We start from the raw sequence: 23,451 nt of genomic DNA on the forward strand, positions 1-23,451 counted from the left end.
AACCATGCAAGCCAGTGGCGACAGCGGCGAGGAAAAAACTTCACCAATTGACGAAAGTAAAGAATTAAAAAAAAAAACCTTGAGAGAAACCAGGCTCAGTTGGGCATAACCATTTATCCTCAGGCCAGGATTCGGCCTGGTCCAGGATATGGAAACCTTGGAATCATCTTGTCGCTGGTCTTGGATCGAATCAGTGGTGCAGGAGAGTGGGTCTGATCCTCAGAAATTATCAGGAAGGCTATTCCAGAATTTAGGAGCCATAACTGAGATGGCTCTACCTCCTTTACTAGACTTTGCTGTTTTAGGTACTACCAGAAGCCCTGAGATCTGAAAGAGCGGGTTGGATTGTAGCGAGACAGAAGGTTGGTTAGATAAACAGGAGCTAGATTATTTAAAGCTTTATAGGTAAGAAGTAATATTTTAAATTCAATATGAAACTTAACAGGCAGCCAGCGTAAGGAGGATAAAATTTAGGTGATATGATCATATTTTCTAGACCTGGTAAGAACTTTGGCAGCTGCATATTGTACTAGCTGAAGTTTGTTAATAGAGGATGTGGGGGAGCCAGCAAACAGTTTTACAGTAATCCAACCTAGAAGTCATAAAAGCATGGACTAGCTTTTCTGCATCTGAGGTGGATAGCATACTTCATAACTCAGCAATATTTCTCAGATGAAAGAAGGCAGTTTTTGTGGAATGGGATATATGATTTTCAAAAGTTAAATTGCTGTCTAATATAAAACCCAGATCTTTTATAGTATAGCTTATGCTAACATTGTATCCCCCTAATTGTAGGTTAAGTAGGGATTTATCCACCAATTTATCCAGCATATGTTTAGTTTACCCTATTCACCTGTAGCACATGTGTTTGGACTGTGGGGCAAACCGGAGGATACCCACGGCAACATGGGAAGAACATTGTTTTATTGTTGTAATACTGGATCATTAATAGTAGTGGTTGCAGTAAATTTTGCAATACCAAAAATAAATTGACTCTATTTTTTATAAAATAAACGCAAGAAACTTTTTAAAAAATCATTGTCTTTTTCAGGGCATCACGTTGGGCTTCACGGGATTAGCACATTCGCCTCACAGCAAGAAGGTCGCTGGTTTGAGCCCCGGCTGGGTCAGTTGGCATTTCTCATATTCTCTGTGTGCTGGCATGGGTTTCCTCCAAGTGCTCGGGTTTCCCCCACAGCCCAAAGACGTGCAGTGCAGGTGAACTGAATAAGCCAAGTAAACCGTGGTGTATGTGTGTGGCTGCAGGAGTGTATGGGTGTTTCCCAGTGTTGGGTTACGGCTGAAAGGATATCCGCTGCGTAAAACATATGCTGAATAAGTTGGTGGTTCATTCCGCTGTGGTGAACCCTGATTAATAAAGCTGCTGCTTACCTTACTTTTTGGGTAAATTCGCTTTTGGTCAGCGGACTTGATATGATGATGACCGGGATAATGGAGTTTGAGTTCAGTGAAGAACGTTTCCAGAAAGCAGATAAAACAAAATCAAAAGGCAAAAATTTTAAATAAACAAGTAAATAACAGAGTGAGAACTTAGTCAGTCATGAGGGATTTTCTTTTTCTGGATTGCTTTTGAAAACACTATCAGTTGGGTTTAGGGAAGGGTGTGCATAGGGGGATCAGTCGATTGGTCAGTCAGTCAGTCGACAGCAGCCTCTGGTGGATTTACATGAGAACAGCAGGCGTAAATGGCACTTGCCAGAGCAATTTGAGATCTGAAAAAGCATACACAGCGGCCTCTGGTGGATAATCAAACAAAAAGTGCAAAAAAAATTTAGATCCTGGCATATATTTCATGATCTCCAGAAATGTATATAGGGGTGCGTATCCATTATGAGTCTCGGTTGAAAACAACCCACTCTGCAACACTGTCAGAGTTAGGAAAATGAGTAGGAGCTGATAATTCTTGTTTCAAATATTTTTTGATTTCTTTATTTCTTTTTGGCTACATGAACTAGACTGTTACCCTAAATGTAATTTTACTTGGATGTCTTCTGTAAGTCATGCATGGTAAAACTGTATGACAGTCAAATACAGTGTAAACTCTTCAACCTCGAGAACACTGCGGCATCCCTCTTTCCAGGCAAGCGCCCCAAACTGCAGTCTGTCCTAGTCCTATGAAATCAAGTGCATTTATTTTTGGCAGCACATCAGCTCAAATTAGTTCACACATGATCTTCACAAACTCCCGCTTCCCTCCGAGGACCAGCTGGGAACACAGCAGTGGCTCTGTCAAATAAATGTGCCTTTTTTTACCCATCTTGCCAGAGCACTGCGCTGAAGAACACACCTCCGGTTTGCATTTCATTTGGATTCTTTGTTCCCCCATTAAATGAGCAAGCACGTGTTTATTTTTGAGCGTGTGTGTGTGTGTGTTGTGTGCTTCCGCCTGCCAAAGCAAGCAGTCCAGAGCTCCGTGTGCATCTCAAACAGTCTGGCTTAAATCCAGAAACGCGGCCCGGACTCTCGCTCACAATCAGCTTATTTCAGTCACACACATTGACTTCTCCTTACCGATGCTGTCGTTCAGCATATTGTGTGGGTTTTTATAACAACAAATGCCCCCAAGCAACAGGGCTGATGTACAGAACATAAAGGAAGAGGATTGACAGAAAAGGAGAGAAAAGATGAGCTGTCGAATCTAAGAGAGCATCACGCAGACTATTATAAAACACGAATCCATATATCACAGTATATCATAGAGCTTTTGTATCAAATATTTGTCAAATACAAAGCTACTTTTACTGTACCTACTTTTACCTTCTTTTTATCCAATGTCTTGGCTGAGTTGCATGCACAGTTGAAGTCAGAATTATTAGCCCCCCCTGTTTATTTTTCCCCCAATTTCTGTTTAACGGAGAGAAGTTTTTTTTTTCAACACGTTTCTAAACATAATAGTTTTAATAACTCATTTCTATTAACTGATTTATTTTATCAAAAAATCATTTTGCCATGATGACAGTAAATAATATTTGATTAGATATTTTTTTCAAGACGCTTCTATACACTGCCATCCTGGCCAATTCTGCCCACTGGCCTGTCCATCATGGCCTTCTTACCCTCCCCATATCATAATTGGCTTCTTCACTCTCCTCTCCACCAATCAGCTGGTGTGTGGTGTGCAGTACTGCTTAAAGTGACATTTAAAGGCTTAACTAGGTTAATTAGGGTAACTAGGCAGGTTAGGGTAATTAGGCAAGTTATTGTATAATGAGGGTTTGTTCTGTAGACTATCGAAAAAAATAAAGCTTAAAGGGGCTTATAAATGTGACCTTAAAATGGTTCTTAAAAAATTAAAACTGCTTTTATTCTAGCCAAAATAATACAAATAAGACTTTCTCCAGAACAAAAAATATTATCAGACATACTGTGAAAATTTCCTTGCCCTGTTAAACCTCCTTTGGGAAATATTTAAAAAGAAAAAAAAATTCAATGGGGCTAATAATTCTGACTTCAACTGTATATACAGTGGGTACGAAAAGTAATCAGACCCCTAAAATTTTTTCTCTCTTTGTTTTATTGCAGCCATTTGCTAAAATCATTTAAGTCATTTTTTTCCTCATTAACGTACACACAACAGCCCATATTGACAGAAAAACAGAATTGTTGACATTTTTGTAAATTAAAAAAATCGCAAGATTTATTGAAATATCACAAGGTCCTAAGTATTTTGACTGTGACACTCATATTTTTAACTGTCCATTTCTTCTGATCATCTTGGGCTGCATCCAAAACCGCCTACTACTCAGTAGGCACTGCATTTAAATTTAAACGTACTTCTCGGTCATTAGAAAAGTACGTTCTAAAGTATGAATGGAATTCGACGTACTACATCTGCCATTTTATCATGGTCATGTGACCTACCTGCGCCAGTTGCGTCGCTTTACTCTCAGTCATGAATTCTCTCGTGGGGCATCATGGGATAGCGCAGCGTGCATGGGATGCACACTCCAGATTCCTGCCGGAAGTAGTAAGTCATTCGGGTGCTTCTCGTATAGTGATTTGCGAATTCTAGGAATTTGCACGTACTACTCGGCTCGCATACTGATTTTAGTGTACTATATAGTATGGAAGTATGCGATTTTGGAAACAGCCCTGGAGATGGTTCTACGCCTTCTTTTGAGTCCAGCTGTGTTTGATTATACTGGTTGGACTTGATTAGGAAAGCTACACGCCTGTCTATATAGACCTTACAGCTCACAATGCATGTCAGAGCAAATGAGAATCATGAGGACAAAGAAACTTTGCACTTGAGGTTCCTAAGAGCACAATGGCCTGTACAAAATCCTTAAATGGAAGACGTTTGGTATTACCAGAACCCTTCCTAGATCTTGCCGACCGACCAAACTGAGCTATCAGGGAAGAAGAAGAGCCTTGGTGAGAGAGATAACGAAGAAGCCAAAGATCAGTGTGACTGAGCTTCAGAGATGCAGTCGGAAGATGGAAGAAAGTTCTATTAAGTCAACCATCACTGCAGCCCTCCACCATTCGGGGCTTTATGGCAGAGTGGCCAACACATGAAGGGCTCTATTTTAACGGTCTAGGTCAGGGGTCACCAAACTTGTTCCTGGAGGGCCGGAGTCCTGCAGATCTTAGCTCCAACCCTAATCAAGCACACCTGAACAGCTAATCAAGGTCTTATATGCATACTTGAAACACTCAGGTTTGCACTCACAGGCAGGTTTGTTGAAGCAAGCTGGAGCTAAACCCTGCAGGGACACCGGCCCTCCAGGACAAAGATTGGTGACCCCTGGTCTAGGTGCAAAGTCTGAAGCGCAGGGGATAAAAGCATTAAGGACCCCTGCTGAAAAAAAACAGCTTAAACCAGCCTAGGCTGGTTGACTGGTTGACCAGGCTGGTTTTCGAGGGGTTTTGGCCATTTCCAACCTGGTCTTAGCTGGTCAGGCTGGGAGATGACCAGCTAAAATCAGCCTAGCCAGGCGAGGAGCCAAGCCAAAACCAGCTATGTCCAGCTTAAACCAGGCTACTCAAGCTGGTTTAACAGGATTTAGCTGGTCATTTTCCAGCCTGACCAGCTTAGACCATGCTGAAAATGGCTGGAAACCAGCCTGGAAATGGCCAACACCCCTCGAAAACCAGGCTGGTCAACCAGCTAAAACCAGCCAACCAGCCTAGGCTGGTTTAAGCTGGATTTTTCAGCAGGGACATGTCTCACTTTTGCTATTTTAAGGACAGGAAAATCTGTTCTGAAGCACTAATTATTCCAGCATATGTTTTACGCAGCAGACAATCTTCCCCAACACGAGGAGAACATGTAAACTCCACACAGAAATGCCAACTGGCCCAACCGGGACTCGAACCGGCAACCTTCTTGCTGTGAGATGACTAACCACTGAGTCACAGTGACAAGCTTTATTTTAATACCAGGTCTACTATTGTCAAGAGCCACAGGTAATACTGCATTGCCTGTAAGTGTTTTTAACTCTCAGTTTGCCGTTTGCCACTGTCCTGCATTTAATGAACTACGAAGCATGACAGTTTTAGCTAAAAATGAAAATCATCACTAATGCTCTACTTAAGAAATGAAGTCACCCGCTGTAGTATACTGCACATCTTGGATGGCCTGAGGGTAATTAAATGAACTGCGATCGATTTTTCATTTTTATGTGAACTATCCTTTTAATATTTACTCAAACTTCCACAAATATTTTGGCTAATTAATTTAAGCTGCGCTCGAAGCTGCGAGCATTTGATGATATTAAATAACCCAGTCATGCTATTTATGAGCGTCATAAAACTTACATCGGCCAAAGCATCAATAATGAATTTTGCATGGTTTTACACTTCCGTCATTAATAAACTAAATATTTTATTAAACATTCTTTTTTTCCTGGGATATATTAGAAAAGGCAGCGAGTGCCATTGAGGCAGTGTTCTAATTATCTTCACCAATGGCTCCAGGGACGAGGCCTGCTTGAATGAGAACACAGAGCAACTGAACTTGTAACTTGGCTCCAAATCAAAGCATCGGGGTCCCGAGGTTCAAGAGACGGGAACACCATTTCTAAAATTAAGGCTGATAATATAGAAACATGATTTGAGTTCATAACAAGCTGAGGGCCGGGAAAGAGCTGCTGTTAGCATTAAGAGGAATCACAATTCACAGTGAACAAGACTGATTCCTCCTGCGAGTTAAATACTGTAATATACTGTACAGTAAAATGACTGTAATTTCAACGGTACCGTATTTTGTTCAGGCACCGCTTTGGCACTGATACCATTTTAAAAGTATCGATTTAGCACCGGTATTGAAATAACCCCGACTTTTACTCTCTCTATCACTGCTAACCACTGAGAAACTATGTCATCCCAATTTAGACTTCAACTGTATGTTAAACTAACGTTTTACTACTTAGAAAATGGTTGGCTGCGATGTCAAGCAATAATAAACGATGTTGTGCGCTCTCCTGCTCGCTATGCGTTCATGTTTTCTAAAATCCCACATTGGAGTGGCTGTCTGGCTCTGCGCTTTGGCTTTCGAGAGCGATTTTAATGTTTTGTGTTGGAGTGTGTTGAAGCGGCAGTAACAGGATCTCCCTCAGGACGGGCTGAATGAATGGCAGCGAGGGGCCTGTAATGATGCCCACTGGAGAAACGCTCCTGCTGGGACCCGACACACTGCTGTGATTTACTATTGAGCTTCAGCAGTGACCCTGGAGAAAGCCTGCGTGTGGCTGGAGATTTCAGCTCCATCAGGACTGAAGAGCGTTTGGCTGAACCGGCTTCTGTTTAACACTCACTTCACTATGACTAGAGCCCCCCCCCAAAAAAACAGTAAAACATTTAGTTTACAATTCACATCATTTACTACTGGCTCATTACCTGCCCATTGTTCAGATTTTGAATGTTTATTAGCACTTTTAAACTACACCCACTTACCCAACTACAACCTTACTAACTGTTAATAAGCAGCCGATTACTGAGATAAAAATCTTAGTTAATGTTCTGTTAATGGTTTGCTAATAGCTTGAATTGTAATAGGGCTGAACAACATATCGTTTGAATATTGATATCGCAATGTGTGTATCTGTTACGATAACCAGCGATCGTTCTCCGGAGATCGCTGGTTTCCACTATACTTGAACTTCACTTCCGCATTTCCCAGGACTACATATTCATACATGCACTTCTTCCAAACATGCACGCCTGGTCATTCATCTATCCTGATTGCAATCACCAGCTGAACCTTGTCACAGAATGATATCACACCATTCATTAGCCACTCTTTTACCCTTCCAGTTTGCCGAGTCTTGTTTACTGTTAAGTGACATTTCAACGCTTTTCTCCCTGTCTTGTTTATCCGTGCTTTACCCTAGCCTTGTATATTCGTGTTCTCCTGTTTAGCCGCCTGCCTTTTGACCTGTTGCCTGTTTATACCGACTACGATTCTGGACTGCCTTAACATACCCGTTTGCACCTGTATGACCACTGCTTGCTTGACGCTGAATAAACCTGCATATTGGATCTTACCTTCTGTTGTGAGTGTCACTCCCCCCAGTCGTTACAGTATCCATATAATAGTCACATCGCAGGATTAGATTATTTATTATAGATAAAAGATAAAGACGTTATCAAATGTTTTTCTTTTTATAATTTATGCAATGATGACCATATTATTTTATTTTTGACTGTATCTTAATACTGCTTATTAATAGTTATCAAGGTAGTAGTTGGTTTAGGTATAGGGCGTAATAAGATACATACTTTATAAGTACTAATAAACAGCTGTAGTATAGTTAGTTGTTGTGTGGGAAGAAGAAGACAGGGTCGGCGATATCAGGTAAGCAATATATTTTATTTTGATTTTGCACACCACTTGCAAACTGTGTCTGTCTGTGTGTGTGTGTGCTCTCTCCTCTCCCGACTGCTCCTCCCGTTCTCTTTAAGAAGGGAGTCTCTCCGGCCCAATCACTAGAAAGACAGGTGTTATTTATCATTTCTGATTGACCCGCTGATTAGCCGCCGGGCTCCTAGCATGCTCTCCCCCCTTATTGGGTGTTCGATCACGCTTACCAGGCACGTGCACACATAGGGCTCAACCTGTGCACTGCACATGCCCTTTTTAGTCTTGGATAGAAAGTGCCCTTCCAAAATGATCAAAAGTGCCCCCGCGACGCGACACACCCTTGGTCCCGCCCTTCAGTAGGCGCGCGACAATACCGCTCTTGAGTACGCGCGCGACAACACAGCTGATCAGAACGCGCGCGACAACACCGCTCTTTAGTACGCGCGTGCTCTTTAGTACACAATTTATTCCTGCACATGCCCTTTGGACGGTCTGTGCACGGGACTGACGCTTACCTCTCCACAACAGCCAATATTTTAATAATAAGCTGATTATAAGCCAGTAGATAATAGTAAGAATTGTTACTTATACTAAGTGCTGCCTTATGTTTCATTGATAAATTTAGTGCAGCCTTATATAATAAGCAAATAAATATAATTAAAATAAATAAATAAAATAATTTAAAGAAATAAATCTAAATAAATAACGATTTAAATAAATATAATTAAAATTAATAAATTTATTTTATTAAAATAAAAATGTTTTATTTAAATAAGTAAATTAATTAATTTAATCAATTAAAATAAATTAAAATGATTTAAATAAATAAATTGTATTGAAATAAATACTTTTTATTAAAATAAGTAAATTAATTTAATGAATTAAAATAAATGAAAAATAATTAAAACATATGATAAAAAATAACAATATAAATAAATCCAAATAAATAAATAAAAAAGATTTAAATATAATTAAAATAAATACATTTTATTAAAATAAGTAATAATTAATTTAATCAATTAAAATAAAATAAATTAATTATAATAAAAAATATAATTAAAATAAAGAAATATAATTAAAATGAAGATATAAAAATAATTAAAAGAAATAAATATAGATAAATAAATAAACATTGATTTAAATAATATAATAATAAAGAAATTAAAATAATTAAAATAAATAAATACATTTTATCTAAATAAGTATTAATCAATTTAATCAATTTAATCAACTAAAATCAATTAAAATTACTTAATTAAAATAGAGAAATTTAATTAAAATAAAAAATAATTTTAATAAATACATGTAAATAAACATGATTTAAATATTTTTAAAATGTAATACAAAAAATTAAAAATAAATACATTTTTAAAAAATAAATAAATACATTTTATTTTTTAAAAAGTAAATTAATGTAATTAATTAAAATAAATAAATTCAACTGAATGAATTTAAAAAATTTATTAAAATAAACAAATAAATTAAAATAAAATACAAGGGTACTGACTGATTACCAAAGTCATGTTATGTACTGTTTTTCCTCATCTATAATCAGTATTTAGAAGCTATTTATTCCACAGACACCTTGGAACATGTTGATACTATTATTTCACAAGCTCCTGAAAGTTAGTGCTCCATCTTCCCCTTTAGAAGTTTCCCAGAAAGTTCTCATCTACACTTTTTTCCCCTCTTGTTTAAATCTTGATGCATTGGCTGGATTTGTCCATTTTTCCCCCTCTTGGACAGGAACAAACTGGTGCTGTCTGGAATTACTGATGCTCCGGCCCCTGTGATGACAGAAAGCGATTGAAGAGAATATGAAACAGCAGACAGATAAATCATATGACACGGCAGCCGTTTTAAATGACAAGCGCTCTGACCCCCAAGTGTCCTTTTGTTGAGTTTAATACTCGCCGCTTTCCCTCGGCTCATCACTCAAGCACGAACAGATCAAACTCCACATACTCTAAGCTTCTGAATGCGAGTCTGAACATACACTGATTTTTATTCTTTATTATGCTGTTACTAGGGTGACACAGTGGCTCAGTGGTTAGCACTGTCGCCTCACAGCGAGAAGACTGCTGGTTCAAGTCCCTGCTGGGTCAGTTGGCATTTCTGTGTGGAGTTTGCATATTCTCCATGTGTTGGCATGGGTTTCCTCTGGGTTCTCCGGTTTCCCCCACAAGTCCAAACACATGCGCTATAGATGAGTTAAGATAAATTAGTTGGCAGCACGGTGGCATAAATAGGATAAGTTGGCGGTTCATTCCACTGTGGAGACACCTGATTAATAAGCTGAAAAGAAAATGAATGAATGAATAAATTAATTGTCTGTAGTGTATGAGTGTGAATGTGAGAGTGGATGGGTGTTTCCCAGTACTGGGTTGCAGCTGGAAGGGCATCCGCTGCGTAAAACATATATCGGAATAGTTGTGGTGGTTCATTCTGCAAACTCATTCTGGAAACTAAGCGGAAGGAAAATGAATTAATTAAATAGAAAATATTTTTATTTTTAATTTAACCATCACATGTTTGTAAATACTTTTATATAAATTTTTTAAGTAAAATATGTCTTATTTGTCCAGATAAAAGATGCAACTATGCACATACTTCACTTAAACCATCTACACCAGAGAAAGTAGGGCCTGCCAAAGTAGGCCTATGGTAACCTTTGATTTGGCCCACCATCACACCTGAATAGAGAGGGTGGATGATGGGGAGGTGGTTGGGGCAAATACCTTTTATGGAGATCGTCATTTCGTATTTAAAAAAATTTAGCACATTTAACTTAACCTTTTGTTTTGTTTTATTACTGAGCTAAAAAAAAAGCCACCTGAAATTAAATGATGTAAATAAATCAGACTTTTAAAAAGTAAACTGTCACTTGACAGATGTAGAAGTCACCCGCTCTTTACTTTGCGATCAACACCCCCCCACCCCCACTCTTAGTGATCGCCAAACTCACCCCCCCCCCCTTCACTTTGCTTTTAGTTGGTCAATGGTGCTGTCTATTTCAGTTCCCCAAAACAGCAATGCAATAACGATGTGCCTCAACACACCTCCCTTTCAAACCAGCACATCCACAAGTCCAGAAAGTGGCGCAAATTGATTTGCTTTTTTAACAACGTGACACAAAACGTGAAAATTAGGGTTGGGCTGGTCTGAAAATAGCCACAAATCGCACCAAACACATTTTGTGCTCTATTGCGCTGGGTGTATGATAGGGCACAATGTTGCTGTTTTTTTTTTTTTTTTTTTTTTTTTTACATTTGGTTTATTTGTTTTTGTATTTATTCTTTATTTTAATTGTTAATGAATATTTTTGGAAAAGTTTTGTGCATTTAATTTGGCACAAAATTAATACTATAGACCAGTGGTCGCCAAACTTGTTCCTGGAGGGCCGGTGTCCTGCAGATTTTAGCTCCAACCCTAATCAAACACACCTGAACAAGCTAATCAAGGTCTTACTAGGTATACTTAAAACTTCCAGGCAGGTGTGTTGAGGCAAGTTGGAGCTAAACCCTGTAGGGACACCGGCCCTCCAGGACCGAGATTGGTGACCCCTGCCATAGACTGAGGCTCTGCTGGAGAAATGTTCAACATACAGTAGGCTCATTCTGAAAACGTAGCCCTACAGTATATACATTTCTGGAGATGCGAATTATGTAGCCAGTGGAACTTATGGCTGCATTTAGTCTTTTAAACGAACCCTTCAGGGCGGTATAACAATGTTCCTTTTCCCGCTTACCAGCTGACCGCTTACCACCATATGGATGGCTTTTTCGATGTTACCAGTGGCTCGCCGCATACATCGGAGGATTTGAGATGCAGAGAGGAGTTGACTGCGATGATGGGGTTCGAGTCCTGTGAAGAACGGTTCCAGAAAGCAGGTAGGACAAAAACTAAAGGCAAAAAAATAAATAAACAAGTAAATAACTGGGTTAAAACATGGAAAAATCTGAAAATGTGGTAAAAATTAAGCAGCCGCGAGGGCTTTTTGTTTTCTGTATTGCTTCTGAAAACACTGTTGGTTGGGTTAGTGGAAGTGGGTGAGTGGGTCAATTGGTGCTTTTGAAAACACTGTCGGTTGGGTTTAGAGAAGGAGGAGGGTGGGTCAGTCAGTCAATCAGTGGACAGCGGCCTCTAGTGGATTTACCTGAGAACAGCAGGCATGAATGGCACTCGAGAAAGATGTATGAGATCTCATAAAGTGTACACAGCGGCCTCTGGTGAATATGTGAAAAAAAAACTGCAAAAAAAAAATTACCTCTTCAGATGTATTTGGCGCTCTCCAGAATGTATATTGGGGTACGTAATTAGAATGAATCGGGGTTGGAAATGTGTTTTATCAAGCAGGTGTGTGTTGGAGCCGTTTCATTATTCTGTTCATCTGCGCTGTCTTTGTGTGCTATTATTGTTTGTGTGTCTGGCTTCTCATTAGCAGACAGTGGCAGGCGGTTGTGATGTGGGTCCAGTCGGCCGCCGCTGGGGTTTTTTACGGGGTCGTGGCGGGCGATTCAGCGTCCTCGTTTGAATTGCAGAATTGAATAGGGGAAAATAAAAGTCTGGGTAGGGCAGGTGCTGATTTTCTGCTGTTTCTCTCTCCCATCTGCCACATGAACACGCCAGGGTTTGTCACTCCCTGATATTTTTAAGACAGCAGTGAAAAGTGGAATAATGAGAGCGGCTCTTTTTTTGGCTGCAGTTTAATGATGACTCATTTCTTCAGCGCTGGACTATAAGGCGTCATATTTAAATGTGGATATAAATAGATGTGAATTCAGGATTGTGACATGTAAACTTGCAATTTTAAGGGGGGGGGGGGGGGGTTGTAAAATCGTGCTGTTACCTTTTTTAAACATGAGAAAAATAAATGTTTTTACATGTGAGATGTAAAATTGAAATTCAGAGTAAAATATAATTCTGAAGCTTGTGAGCAATTCTGAAAAATGTGAGCAAAAGGCAGATTTGCAAGTTTTAAATCAGAGAACATTCATTCATTCATTTTCTTCCAGCTGCAACTCAACACTGGAAAACACCCAAACACTCTTGCATTCACACACATACACTTCAATTCACATAAAGCGCATGTGTTTTGACTGTGGGGGAAACCGGAGCATCCGTAGGAAACCCACATCAACACGTAGAGAACATGCAAACTCCACACAGAAATGCCAACTGGAGCTCGAGCTAGCGACCTTCTTGCTGTGAGGTGATCGTGCTACCCACTGCGCCACAGTGATGCCAATTCAGAGAACAGTCAGATGTAAATAAAAACTTAAATAGATTTGAGAGTTAAATCGAACTCAGATTTAAAAGAATATTGGTCAAAATTTTAAGTCTAAACTTCAGAGTTCTGAAGTAATCTTCAGATTTTCAAGTTATAAACTCTGAATTCTGAGGAATAAGTTTAGAACTGAGAGTTCTAAACTCTGACTTCCAAGAATAAAAGTTTAGAATTTTTTGTTATTATTATTATAATTTTTTTTAGAACATTCTAAAAAGTTTGTTAATTTAAATTCTGAGAATAAAAAAAACTAACATTTTGGGATCTAAACTCAGTAGATCTGATTAAAAAAAACTCAGAATATCAAATTCTAAACTTAAATTTTGAGATGGAAAAAAATTAAACCTCAGAATTGCACTTCAGATTTAAGGTTAAATGTCCACATCTTGAGATCTGCAGTCAAATGTTCAAATGTGTAAATTCTAAGCTCAAAATTTTGAGGAACGAAATCAGTTTGAGCTTAAACCATGGGAAAAGATATATCTGACTAAAGTCAGAAGTGTGGGTTCTAAACTCTGAACTTCAAGAACAAAGTAAATATTTTGAGATCTAAACTAAAGACTGAATATTTTAGAAGTTTTGCAAGTTTTAAACTTCAGATTCATAGATTAAAAGTCAAAATTTAGACATTTGAAGTCAGAAGTTTTAAAGTTTGAGTTTCAAGAAAAAACGTGGACTCGGGGATCCTGAGAACAAATTTTGAGATAAGCTCTGAATTTCAGGAACAAAGGTAAGGTAAATACATTGATGATATCTAAACTAAAGAAAAATTTCCACTTTCAAAAAAAAAAAAAAAAAAAAAATTTAGACATGAACTCAAAATTTTGAGGAAAGAAATCAGAAGTTTGAGTTGTACATTTTGAACTACAGAGAAAAATCTATATTTTCAGATGTGAATTCTGAGAACTAAAGTCAGAATTTTGAGTTCTAAACTCTGAATTTCAAGAATGAAGGTACATATTTTGGGATCTAAACTTAAAAAAAAACTCTTAGGATTGCAAGTTCTAAAGTTACATTTTAGACATTTGAAGTCAAATCGATGCAAAAAAAAAAAAGTCAGAATTGTGAGTTCTTAACCCCAAAATTCTGATTTAAAAAAGTTAGAATTTCAAGAGATAAATTTTGAGTTGCAAGAAAAAAAGTCACAAATGTCAGAATGTGATCTAAACTCTGTGTCGGGGGCTTTTGCGCCATGTGCTTTAGACTTGACACCTAGATCGGTAAAATAGAGCCCTCATTATATTTTAAAATATTCTTTTAAATATAATGCAAAAAAATATATTATTAAAAATATAATATTAAGTAGGGCTGCATGATATTGGAAAAATCTGACATTGTGATATATTATATACAGTTAAAGTCATAATTATTAGCCCCTTTGAATTATTTAATCCGTTTATTTTTTCCCCAATTTGTTTAACGGAAAAAAAAAATTCCGGTAAACATAATTGTTTAGTTAACTCATCTTTAATAACTGATTTATTTTATCGTTGCCATGATGACAGTAAATAATATTTGACTAGATATTTTTCAAGACACTTCTACAATACAGCTTAAAGTGACATTTAAAGGCTTAACTAGGTTAATTAAGGTAACTAGGCAGGTTAGGGTAATTAGGCAAGTTATTGTATAATGATGGTTTGTTCTGTAGACTGTGGAAAAAAAATAGCTTAAAGGGGCTAATAATACAGTATTGTCCTTAAAAATGGTGTTTAAAAAATAAAAACTGCTTTTATTCTAGCTGAAATAAAACAAATAAGACTTTCTTCAGAAAAAAAATATATTATCAGACATACTGTGAACATTTCCTTGCCCTGTTAAACATAATTTGTGAAATATTTAAAAAAGAAAAAAAAATCAGAGGGGGGCTAATAATTCTGACTTCAACTGTATATTGCGATATGAATACAATTTTAGCAGATGGCTTGAATAGCTCTATTTTAAATGAAATCATTAATCTATACTGGGATGTTTTGTAGCGGAGTGAATTAAATATGGACAAAAACAAAGATGAAAGTATAATAAGCAGTGCTTTATGGTTTTCTGTAGCGAGATATTCAGGTACAGTAATCAAATAATCAAATATAATGTAAAATAACACCAAAGAGCATAGAATCACCAAGAGTCGACACTCTAGTGCGATTTGGGAAACAGACACTAGATGGCGCGGCCGCCATTTTAGAACGAAAACTCCAATAGAACAACAAACAGCATGTTATAAGTCTGTAAAATAAACTATTAAAAGTGCTGATGATTGTGATAGTAAGTGTTGTATTATCGTCTTTCAGGTTGTATCTCAGTTTTAATGCACTTTTTAAATAAATAAATAAATAAAAAACAAAGCAGTGTAGTGGTTTTCAGCTTTTCTCTTAATAAATCAAACTCAGACTGGGGATTATGAATATCAGAAGAGTATACTTTATTGGAATATTTTCAGAAAAAGCAGAGACGTCCATAAGCAGACCATCCCATGTCTCATTCCAGGACAATCTAATGTCCCTCACATTTGCTATCCCCTTTATCCTGGCTTCCTCCCACCTTTGTGTTTTCACTGCTGTTTACTGGTTCAACAGGCCTCTTCCAGCTCCTACTTCTTTACGACCCCTATTTAAAGGCTCTTCTTCTTGTTGGCCCTCGTAATGTAAAGATCTAATGTATTTATCACTGTTTTTACACATACAGTTCACATTTGGTAATCATGACTAGTATCTATGTTTTAAACATCTAAACTGGACTCTTCTCTCCAATACAGTATGGGTCTTTTCAAACATACGTGACAGTTTCAACATATGTTGTATACATTTCATGCTTTTCTGACACGGATGGTTCTCATTGTATCCCCAAGTCCTTTCTCGTGCTCTTTTATGACCTCTTTGCCTTAACCTGTCACCTGTTTTCAAAGACATATAATGGCAGATTCATAGGGCCCGCCACTCACCCAATTAAATGTGTCTTCATATAGGTTTAGTAAATTAAAATCTTCATCAGCAGCTGCTTGGACGGCCGATCGCTTTCACTCCAAAATGGTGGACTCCTGGGCTGTCGCTGGGCGTTGCTGTTGCAATTCTATTGAGTGTCGCCTCTTGGTCATACTAAGCTCTTTGATAACACTGTACAGTCTTCATTGCTGAAACACTATGATCCCAGCTCAACATTACAGATACTGCGATGTGACTATTTGGAATGCACACATTGTGATAGACAGCCCTAATATCAAGATATATATGTTTTAAAATGTATATTTTTTTCTCTTTTTTTCTTTATCTTTTTAAATTCTATCTAAAGTTGTAATAAAATTATTAAACACTTGTACAAACCATATATTTAAATGTGTGTAAAATAAATAAAATTTAAAAAAAAAATAAATATAACAAAAAAATAAATAAAATAATCTAAAATAAATAAAGATAAACAAATTTAAAGTTAATTAAATGTAAAAAATAATATGAAATAAAAATAAAATAATGTATATTTAAAATAAAAAAAAAATTAATAAAATGGTTTTAATAAAATAAAAATAAAATTAACTGAAAAAAATTAATAAAAATAAACATAGAATAATCTAAATTATTTAAATTAAGTAAAAAAATATAAAATAAAAGACAAAATAAAACAACATTTTAGTCAGGATGTATTCATCAATGAATGAAATGAAAATTTTTATTAAATTGAATTTAAATTAAAAAATAAAATAAGATTAATTGAATAAACAAATAATGAATTAAATAAACAAATATAACAAATATAAAAATAAATTAAAAGTAAAATAAAACAACCGTATATTCTACAGATATTGAAACAAGTAATATAATATTTTCAAATTTTATTTTTTAAATCCCTTTGCATTTGCTTGCACATGTTTTAATGCAACAATAATCTCTGATATGTAAAAAAAAAAATCCTGTAAACTTTACTTTCATAACCCTTGTAAAGGTAAACAGAGCAAATATACTTGCATCTATATATAAATATGCATCTCAGCCAAGCTCTGAAACCCTTTAGTGAATTATTGAAATCAGGTGTGGAGTGCTAAACACTTGAGAGGCCAGTGGTGCAATTAAGATTAATAATAGGGCAGGTAAATGAAACGAGAACAAGAGTGACGTGTTTGGAGAGTAGTGTAGTTTTGTTCTAGAGCAGCTCCAGTCATTTGTAATGGCAGCCTGATGATATTTGCTTCAAATGTCAGTGTTTGCAGGAGAGTTCACGCTATTGAAGCTCACTTTACACTGGTGTTGTTTCATGAGAGGGAGAATTTGAGTGTTTCTGATCATAAGACTGATATGCCATCTGCTGTGTAAAACATATGCTGGAAAAGTTGGTGGTTCATTCCGCTGTGGCGACTACTGATAAATAAAGGGACTAAGTCGAAGGAGTATGAATAAATGAATCAATTGAATGTAGATGGCTCTCAGTACATTAGTAGTCAAAACACTATTTAGTCATGTTGCACAACTAATTTGAGTTAAACTATTATTAATATTATAAATACAAATAAAATACAGTCATTAACTAATTCTCAGTGGCTCTCTGTCAGTGCAAAAATAATAAATTATTCATTCATTCAATTTATTTTAGAGTTAGTCCTTTTATTAATCTGCGGTCACCACAGTGGAATGAACCGCCAATAATAATAAAAAAAGGAATAATAAAAGACATTTAACATCAGCAGAAGCATATGCACTAAAATTAACTGTCTGTGAGTTCTGTCAGCCTGGAAAGTTTCTTAGAAATCAATATGTAAAAAATCTATTTCTCTTTGGAGATTTTGAATGGAGATTTGAATGGAGAATACTTATTGAACTCTTCTGCTGATCTATATGAGGAACTCAGTCAGTGCAGTCGAGGCCACAGCTTTTGTTCACAAATCTTGTTGGTTTTTCTTCATGCAATGAGACAACAAAAAGCAAAACTGTTAAGAAAATGAGATTTAGTCTGAATGTACCAATACATTTGGATACTCATTTGGAAAGATGAATGAAACTAAATTAAAATTAATTTTACTAAAATAAAATAAAAAAGATTCAAACATAAATAAATTGTAAGTAAATAAAATGTAAAATATAAAAAAAAATAAAAAAAAAAAGTATGAATTAAAATAAATAAATAAATGTTAAAATACATGATTTAAATAAAAAATAAGATAAGATCAAATAAAAATGGGTCGAGCCTCGGCTCAGTTGGCGTTTCTGTGTGGAGTTTGCATGTTCTCCCTGCGTTCGCGTGGGTTTCCTCCGGGTGCTCCGGTTTCCCCCACAGTCCAAAGACATGTGGTACAGGTGAATTGGGTAAGCTAAATTGTCCGTAGTGTATGTGTGTGTGAACGTGTGTGTGGATGTTTCCCAGAGATGGGTTGCGACTGGAAAGGCATCCGCTGTTTAAAAAACTTGCTAAATAAGTTGGCGGTTCATTCCGCTGTGGCGACCCCGAATTAATAAAGGGACTAAGCCGACAAGAAAATGAACAAATACATATATAAAAAATATAAACAACACTTTCAACAAAATGAAATTTAATTAGAATGTGCCAATACATTTGGATATCCATCACTGATTGCAATGAAAAATTGCAATGAAAAGTTTGATTAATTTAAATAAAAAAGATAAAATAAAAATAAAATAAAGGTAAAGATAAAATAAAAACAAACACTTTTAAAATAAATATAAAATAAAATCATTTATTTAAATTAAATTATAAAATGAAATAAAATAAATACATGAATAAAAGTAAAATAAACAGAAAATAAAATGAATATAAAATAATATAAATTATAAAAAAATAAAATTAATTTATAATAAATAAAATAAAAAATAATAAAATAAATAAAATTATATAAATTATAAAAATATATATATATATATATTTTTATATATATATATATATATATATATATATATATATATATATATATATAATAAACTTAAAATAAAAAATCAATATGAAAATATATAAAATAATATAAATTATTTAAATTTAATAAAAACAAATAAATAAAATAAAAGACAAAACAACTATTTAGTCAGAATGTTATACATTTGGATATCGATTAACGAGTTAAATGAAAAATTTTATTAAATTTAATTTAAATTACAAAAAAAAAGATTAAATGAATAAACAAATAATGAATTAAATAAATATATTTACCAAATATAAAATACATTTAAAAACAAAATAAAACAACAGTATATTCTACAGATATTGTAACAAGTAATACAATATTTGCAAATGTTATTTTTTAAATCTCTTAGCATTTGCTTGCACTTACACTGGGCTTAAAATGAGCAACTTATTTTCTTTACAGAAGATTTCCAAAGTCAAGACAAATATGCAAAGTCATGTTTGTTTTTATCATTGTTAAGTACTCTGCATAATAATTATATTCCTATTTTAAATAAAAGCAGAACACAGAAGACTCTAATTTGAACACTTTCTCCAGATATTTCCTTCATGCAATATTTATCCAGCATAAAATGACAAACCATGAATTGAAGTCAGACATTTTTGGAATAATCGCTGTGGTGAATTAAAAGGGCAAGCCAATTATGCAGGAGATGTTTATTTCTAGCCTCTATGAATAAATAAAGCTTGCCTGTTTAACTGCAGGTATTACAATTTACTGAAGCGCTGCTGGAATCGACCCTACATCAACTACAGCTGCTGAATGACCAGAACTAAACTAAACTGATGCCACAGTAACACTAGAGTTTGAGCATGCAAAATGATGTCGTACGGTGCTGAGAAAACGGGCGGGATTAAACAAGATGATAGACATTTTAAACAGCAAGCGATTGGTTCATATTTTGCAGAGGGATTCCACGCCAACACCGGGAGAACATGCAAACTTCACACATAAATGCCAATTGGCCTAGCTGGGACATTCTTGGTTTGAGGCGACAGTGCTAACCACTGAGCCACCGAAACTGCCCAAAAATAAATTAATATAAAAAAAAAGATTTAAAAGAAAAAAGAAATGTTTAAATAAAAAAAAAAAAAAATAAAATAAGATAAAAAATAAAATACATTTAAAATAAATTAAATAAAAAATGCATATATAAAAAATTTGCTAAAAATAAAAAAATATATAAATTAAAAATAAAATAAATGTTTTAAATTAAATAAAAGGTAACATAAAAAATGAAATAAATTTCAAATTAATAAAATAAAAAATCCATACTTAAAAAATATAATCAAAACTTTGAACAAAATGAAATTTTGTCAGAATGTGCATATACATTTGGATATCCATCATTAATTGCAATGAAAGATTAATTAAGTTAAGTTTAATTAAATTATATAAAAAAGATAAAATAAAATAAATGTAGAGACTGAATAAAAAATTATTTTAAAATAATTAAAAAATGAATTTAATTGAATTGAAATAAACCGATGAATAAAAATAAAATAAAATAAATAGAAAATAAAAATAAATAGAAAATAAAATGTTTTTTATTAAATAAAAAAGATAAATAAACATGAAAATGAATTTAAAATAAATAAAATAAAAATAAATAAAAATAAACATATCATAAAAATAAATAAAATAGTCTAAACAAATAATCAAATTTAAAGTACATTAAATGTAAAAAAATTATATAAAATAAAAATAAAATAATGTAAATTAAAAATAAATAAAAAATAAAATAAAATGGTTTAAATAAAATAAAAATAAAATTAACTGAAAAAAATACTTAAAATAAACATAAAATAATCTAAATTATTTAAATAAAAAACTAATAAAATAAAATAAAAGACAAAATAAAGCAACATGAATGAAATGAAATTTTTTTATAAAATTGAATTTAAATAAAAAAATAAAATAAGATTAAATTAATAAACAAATAATGAATTAAATAAATAAATATAACAAATCTAAAATAAAACAACAGTATATTCTACAGATATTATAATTATTATTATTATAAGTAATATAATATTTTCAAATGTTATTTTTTAAATCCCTTTGCATTTGCTTGCACTTACACTGGGCTTAAAATGAGCAACTTATTTTCTTCACAGAAGATTTCCAAAGTCAAGACAAATATGCAAAGTCATGTTTGTTTTTATCATTGTTAAGAACTCTGCATAATAATTATATTCCTATTTTAAATAAAAGCAGAATACAGAAGACTCTAATTTGAACACTCTCTCCAGATATTTCCTTTTGCTGGAATCGACTCTACATCAACTTCAGCTGCTGAATGACCAGAACTAAACTAAACTGATGCCACAGTCACACCAGAGTTTGAGCATGCAACAGGATGTTGTACGGCTGAGAAAAGAGACGGGATTAAACAAGATATTTTAAAAAGCAATCGATTGGTTTATATTTTCCAGAGGAAACCTGCGCCCACACGGGGAGAGCATGCAAACTCCACACATAAATGCCAATTGGCCTAGCTGGGACTCAAACCAGCGACATTCTTGCTTTGAGGCGACAGTGCTCACCCTATAGCATCAGCATTAGACTCTTGCATTGGACTCTGTTCTTCTCTTCAATGCTCAAGTTAAGCTGGATCTGCACATCTCTCTCTTTCTCTCAGCACGAGTTTGAGCCTACAGGGGGAGGAAATAAGACGTGACACCAGTACAACTGACGAAACAGATGCACACTCCATAATGCACCAGCAGGACACGGAAACTGACGCTGCTTTTGTTTCCCAAGGCGTTAAGAAAGCCTTTAAATAACTCATTTGGACATATGGACGACATCCACGCCTTACTTGAGATGCTCTGAGCATATTCCACCGTGAACTACACAGGTGCAGCAGATAAAGAAATAAAGAAATGCAGCATTCTCATGTCACTTATGATCTTTCTCCTCTTGTTGTTGTTTGTGTGTGTGTTCTCCAGGCTCCGCACACCTCTGATCCTCCACACACATCCATGCAGATTGTATTGTATTTTGTTTTTATCGGAAAATAGTTGTGGAATGTGACCAAATATTGTTTTGACGTTTTGCTGCAATCACAGTAAATAATGTTAGTGATAAAACAGGATATCTGCGGGTTCTTGAAAAGTCTTACATTTCAAAAACAAAATTGTACGCTTTAAAATGTCTTAAATGCACTAAAATATTGCCTTGTAGCTCTTAAATTATTTTAAACGGATCTTAATTTTTCATTTGTTTATGTGAAGCTATTCAATCGATCCAACACGCATACAATCAACAACAGTGCATGTCAAAACTGATCATAACTAATGTTATAACCGTGTAATAATGTTAAAACCCTGCTTTTTTTAATTTGAGGAATATTTTGGGCATTTTTCGATGTTTATTATCGTGAATTTCAAGTGCAATTTGACAATGTACTTAGATCTAGTAAACCTCCAGCACAATATTGTCAATCGTTTTTATGAAATCAAATCACTATTATTTTAAATCATCAGAAATATTTTTGAGTTATTTATTGTATTTTATTGTATTGAATTTATTTATTTACATATTATTATTTTTTTAACTTTATAGTATATGTCTCTGATGTTTTTAAAAAAAAAAAATTATTTGAAGAATATTTTAGGTATTTTTGAACCTTATTAGGGTTGGGTTAATTTCTGGGCTAATTTCATGTGCATTATTTGTTTATTTGTTTGTTTGTTTTGTTTGTTTGTTTGTTTTCATTAACTAACATAAAATATTTACATTTAGCTTTGTTGAAAAAAATATGTATACACCTAATATCTGCTTGTTTTGATACACTATTTCAATTATGTGGCTAAGAAATTTTAATTTTAAAAAATCCTTAGCATTTAGCCTTTTATACGTTTGAAATTTCTTTCTTCATGGTTTTAAAAAGGTCTTAAATTTGATTTGGTGATTTCTGCAGAAACCTTGTAATGGTATTAATTTAATTAAATATTTTATTTAATTTTACTAAATTTTTATACATTTTATTTTATTTTATGTCCATTTAAAATTACATGTAAACTTAGAATAAATACATTTTGGCTTAATATGTTTTTATTTATTTTTTATTTTTTTACTAATATTATTAATATTGTTTTTCTCATAGTCATTTAAAATTTGGGTTATATATGTATATATATATATATATATATATATATATATATATATATATATATATATATATATATATATATATATATATATATATATATATATAGTTTTAGCTAAACATTTTTGTTTTATTAAATTTTTCTGATGACTTTTTAAAAATATATACTTTTTGGCTAATTATGTTTTATTATTTATTATTATTATTATTATTATTATTATTATTATTTTGTTGAATTAAACTTAATTTAAATTTATTTAATAAAATGTTAAGTTCTTTATTTAATTTAACTTATTAAATACACTTACACTTATTTTTATTTTATT

At 33.9% G+C, this 23,451-nt stretch overlaps 1 long non-coding RNA gene across 1 annotated transcript in view; it reads left to right on the forward strand.

Moving 5' to 3' along the window:
• The window catches only part of LOC141378796 (uncharacterized), a 43,097-nt gene extending 20,641 nt beyond the window's left edge, over positions 1–22,456 (forward strand). Inside the window, exons 2-3 of the long non-coding RNA XR_012394177.1 lie at positions 11,577–11,715; positions 21,653–22,456. This is a non-coding gene — a long non-coding RNA (uncharacterized lncRNA). The remainder of the gene's footprint in view (positions 1–11,576; positions 11,716–21,652) is intronic.
• The last annotated feature ends 995 nt before the right edge of the window (positions 22,457–23,451 follow it).

The sequence above is a fragment of the Danio rerio genome, chromosome 18 (assembly GCF_049306965.1).
Source record: "Danio rerio strain Tuebingen ecotype United States chromosome 18, GRCz12tu, whole genome shotgun sequence".
Classification (NCBI taxonomy): Eukaryota; Metazoa; Chordata; class Actinopteri; order Cypriniformes; family Danionidae; genus Danio; species Danio rerio.